Source organism: Alligator sinensis, unplaced genomic scaffold, assembly GCF_000455745.1.
Source record: "Alligator sinensis unplaced genomic scaffold, ASM45574v1 scaffold907_1, whole genome shotgun sequence".
In the NCBI taxonomy this organism is placed as follows: domain Eukaryota; kingdom Metazoa; phylum Chordata; order Crocodylia; family Alligatoridae; genus Alligator; species Alligator sinensis.
In genome coordinates, this window is record NW_005841925.1 from 526,718 (window position 1) to 531,487 (window position 4,770).

The 4,770-nt window shown below is 47.1% G+C and overlaps 1 protein-coding gene across 2 annotated transcripts in view; it reads right to left on the reverse strand.

Moving 5' to 3' along the window:
- Positions 1-4,770, reverse strand: part of IGHMBP2 (immunoglobulin mu binding protein 2) — a 92,124-nt gene that overhangs the window by 77,968 nt on the left and 9,386 nt on the right. The window contains exon 1 of one of the 2 annotated variants that reach the window (XM_014517744.2): positions 3,749-3,945. The exons of the other annotated variant lie outside the window; for it this stretch is intronic. The gene's annotated coding sequence lies outside the window, so the exon portion shown is untranslated. Of the gene's footprint in view, positions 1-3,748; positions 3,946-4,770 lie in introns of those variants that run through there. 2 annotated transcript variants of the gene reach the window in all.

Consider the following 4,770-nt stretch of genomic DNA (forward strand, 5'->3'; position numbering starts at 1 on the left):
CATAGGTCCAGCTAACCCAGCATTCTGTATTTTGCAGTGGCGTAGAACAGATGTTGTGGGGGAGACTACTTATGCAGGTCTGCCCTTCTTTCCCTGAAGCTTCCAGCATTTAGAAACTGGAGCCCTAATATCATGTGCAATACACAATGATGGGCAGATCCTCCATTAATTTATCCAATCCCTTTTGAACCCAGTTCAATTGTCAGCCTTCCCAACAGTCTGTCACAATGAGTTCTGCAAGTTAAACATGGGCTGTGTGAAAAAGAACTCCTTTTTGTTTTAAGCCTGCTTCCTACTAACTTTGTTTTATGACCCCTAGTTCTAGTATTGAGAGACATTAAACAATAAGGCTCTACTTTATCCAAGCCATGTATGATTTTATAGATATCTATCATACCCCCCTCAGCTGTTTTTTCTGTAAGCCAAAAAGTCCTCACCTACTTAATCTCCCAACATATGAAAGCGCTTCCATAGCCCTAATCATCCTTGTTGCCCGTCTCTGTAGTTTTTCTATTTCTGTTATATCCTTTTGGAGGTGGGGGAACAAAAATGTTCAGAGTATTCAAAGTGTGGACTTATATCTGTCCATCAATTCTAGCCTGGGGCTGTATTTGAAACACTGACCTGGGCATGAACAATTAACCCAGCTGGGCCATATATAGCTTAAACGAGATCGTCTTCCTTTTATAAAGTATCCTGAATACTACAGGACCATTAGAAAACAGTGTTACGTGGGCCACATTTTTTAATTAATTATCTGGCAAATGGTTAAACCAAGACACCATTGTGGTCTAGGAAGACCACTGATAATGTGCAGAAAGGAAGGTGTGACAGGTTTAGTGGCTGAGGGCTGCTGTGATGTCCCCTAATGGCTGCCTTGATCCTGCCCAGTTCCCGCTCCTGCCTCTCAGGCTAGGGACAGAAGTTATGCATAAACTGGTTTAAGCGATCAGAAATTGGTTTAAACTAGGCCTGTACGAAGCGGCTAGTATTCACTTCAGATTTGGATTCGGCCCATTCAGGGGACAGTGATTTGATTTGGTGATTGGAATCACTGTCCCGAATCGATTCAGCCGAATCTGATTCAGAGATTTGGCAGCAATCTCCAAATTACCCAGGCCCACCCCCCACCCACTCTCCCAGCCCAGCAATGGCTGCCCTTCCCTCAGCTCCTGGCACTTGGAAAAAAAAAAGCGCCCCAACTTACCAGGTGCTGCTGGGCTGGGGGGGGGAGGAGCCCCCACCCCCACTGTCCCAGCCCCCCCATGGCTGCCCTGGCCGCCCCAGTTACGGCCCTTTAAGAAAAAAGCAAAACAAAACCCCAGAAAAAACCCCACACTCACCTTTCCTGCCGATGGAGGGGCAATCCCCACTGCCCTGCGCCACATGGGGGGCTCTGCACAAGCCCCTCAAAGGCCCAAGACTGCTGCAGGAGCTGAGTCCCAGGGTTTTTCTCATTGTTTTTTTTTCTTAAAGGGCTGGAGCTGGGGCAGGCAGGGCAGCCCCTGGGGGTGGGGGGCTGGGGGAGCAGGCAGGAGATGGGGGCTGGCAGGGGGCCCCCATGGTCCCCTTCCCCCTCCAGCTCCTCCTCCCCCGCCCCTACTTACCAGCTCTGAGTCTGGCTGCAGCTCCCTGCTGCAGCCACCAGGGACTGTCTGAATCATCAAAGCTCTCCACATGTTTTCTGAAGATTCGAAGAGCTTTGAATCAATTCGGACCATTTAACTGGTCCCCAGATTTGATTCAGAGATTTGGCCACCGAATTGGGCCGAATCTCCTTCGAATCGAATCACCACCCAAAGCTTTGCACAGCCCTAGTTTAAACCTATAACAGAACAGAAGCTCAGTGCACATAAGCCAGTTAAAAAAATGGCTGAAACTGGTATAAGATAAACCTGGTTGAATGCAGTATCAGACTTAACTGATATATGTCAAACCAGTTTGTGGGACTTCTGTCCCAAACCTCTTCCTGGTTCAAGTTAAATCAGAATCCCCCAGCATGCTTTCCAGCCCTGGGCTGGGCTGTGTTGTCTGCTCCAGAGAGCAGGGCTGGTCCTGCCCCTCTGCTCCCTAGCTGGAGCAGTGAGGGTTGGCTGATGGGGGATGCAGCCCAGTCTACAGGGGAGGGACTGCCTCCCCCCAGGCAAACCCCGGCTGGGGTCTGGGCCTGGGGTGTGGGGTTAAACATGCCTTTCCCTGCTTAAACTTACTGCTGGCTGCAACTGTGGACTACAAATCCAAGAGGCACCTGGAAGCAGGAAGAGGAAGTAATAAGCAACCCTGCAGAGTCCTGCTGCTGTAATTATGGACTGAAAATCCCAGAGACCACAAGGGCAGCAGGGAAGAGGAAGTGACCACACAGCCAGAGAGCCATGCTCTAGTGCCCCCAGCTTCTGGCCTGAGGCATTGCAGACACGTGGCTGCATTTCCTGAATCAAAGTGTCTGTTTACTTCTGTTTGAATGTAATCTGTGCAGCTTAAACTAACCTGCAAAGACTGAATCGACTCAGCCTCAAGTTTTTGACCATCTGTACCTGGCTCCAGGGTCTCACCCTGCTTTCTCACCTACCACACCTTGATGTTAAAAGTAATGAGGGGAGGCTGAGGAACCTAGGGTGCTCGCTCACTCTTAGTTCTTGTTCTCTCAGGCCCTACTTACATTAAGGGCTAATTTTGTGGCTTCCTTCTGCCCCCACAACCATGCCCAGGTTTTGCAGGTATTACTGGTTAATCACTGTAATGGGGCAGCTTGCCCCCAGTACAATGTCAGGCCTCCAATCATTTGCCAGGGCCTTGGCCTTTTGAGCTTGCACCCCTTTTATCTAGCTGGGCCCCCTAGCCCAAGGTCCGCTGTTCTTACCCCCGCTTCTGGGCCCTTTTGGAAAGGACAGCTACAGTGTTCTTTCTGAATCAATTTACTATGGTTATGCAGACAGTTTTCTAGAGTGTATTATATTTAACCTTTAGTGGGCCTTACAACAATCCCTACCAGGCAAGCAAAGGTAAACCCCAGGCTTAAGAATCTGTGCTATATACATTGTTTAAATGACCTTCAACATAGGTCCAAACTCATCACCTTATCTCACTTTCAGGGATGTGGGATCCTTACAGGCTTGAAACCATGCTCATGCAATTAATCCAAGTATCATTTTAAGCTATTTGCACTATAATTAATTTGCAATAAATCTAAGGCCTGTTTTTTCTCCCAGTTGCTCTTTAAAAAGACAGGTGAGTGTGATGCTTAATTGCACACTGGAGCTGCCTACCTTCAAATCTCTCTCTTCAAATACCTGAAGGGCAATTATAAAGAGGATGAAAATAGATTTCTCTCTGTTGCTGTAGGGGATAGGTCTAGGAGCACTGGCCTCAAACTGCAACAGAGGAAGTTTAGATCGGACTTTGTGACTATAAGAGTGGTTAAAATTAGAACAGGCTACCTAGAGAAGCTGTGGAATCTCCATCCCTGGAAATTTTCAAGAGCAGTTAAGATAAACACTTGACTGGGATGGTTTAATCCAGCATGATCATGCCTTGAGCAGGGGCTGAACTAGATGACCTTGTTAGGTCCCTGCCAGCCCTACTTTCCTATGATCTCAAGTGAACTGGAAGTAGAAAAGAAGTTATTATTGAGGTATAAAGTGCTTGACATGTTAACACAAATGCAGAGCACTGTTTGGCAATACAAGTATTATTGAGAAAGTGCTCAGATTACAGAGAAAACATGTTGTGAGCGGTATGAGACACATACGAATGCCTGGTCAATATCCTTCCTGATGTCAGCCACGATCTGGGCGTTATCTCCACGGGCCAAAACCGCATCCAGGGAATGATGCTGGATGGACTCCAAGAGACGAGCTGGGTGACCCAGACGCAGGATCCTCACCTTGTAAGCGGCAAGTCTCTCCACTAGATTATCTACTGCCACATTTGATGGGGCACAGCACAGGACCTGGAAGATCAAACAAAATGCTATAATTACTTTCAAAAGGACTGCAAAGCCTTTGATGAAGAACATGTAAAGCACAGACAGTCTCACTGGAGCATGGAGGAGGGGAAGAGAAGATTGATGAATACAAGTGAGAGGAAAAGCCACCATTTAAATTTCTGCAGCTTCAAAACATCGCTGGAAAGATGCCTGCTGCCATGACACAAAAGGCAAGATTTTAAATAATCACTGACCACCAACATCTCTATTTCAATTTAGGCCTTGTCCACACTTTATTTTGTTTTGATTTAGACATCTGCAAGGCAAACATTATGGCAACAGTGACAGGGAGAGCTGCTATTTGTAGTTGAGTTCAACTGCTTATGGAAATCAGGGACATTCCCACTGCACAAAAAGGGTGAGTGTCCCAGGGCCCACTTATGTTTCACTTATGTTGTGTGAAACTCATACATAGCCCATGACATCCCAGACATTAAATGAAACATTAAACGATTTTAACATCTGGACAGTTAGAACATGATAGGACATGGCACAGTCCTCTGTTATTCCAGAATGCACTGCACCCTGCCCCAAAAACCAGTCCATAGAGGCAATGGTAAACCATGACTTCTTATCCTGGAGGATAACACCATACAGCAGTTCCATCTCTGCTGGAATAGGGTGGGCCAGAAGGATTGTCATGATCCATTCTGGGCTTGGAGAAAAGATCTGAGGAGTAAATGGACTGACCACACTGTAGATTTTCTCCGCGTGTGTGTGTGTGTGTGTGTGTGTGTGTGTGTGTGTGTGTGTGTGTGTGTGTGTGTGTGTGTGTGTGTGTGTGT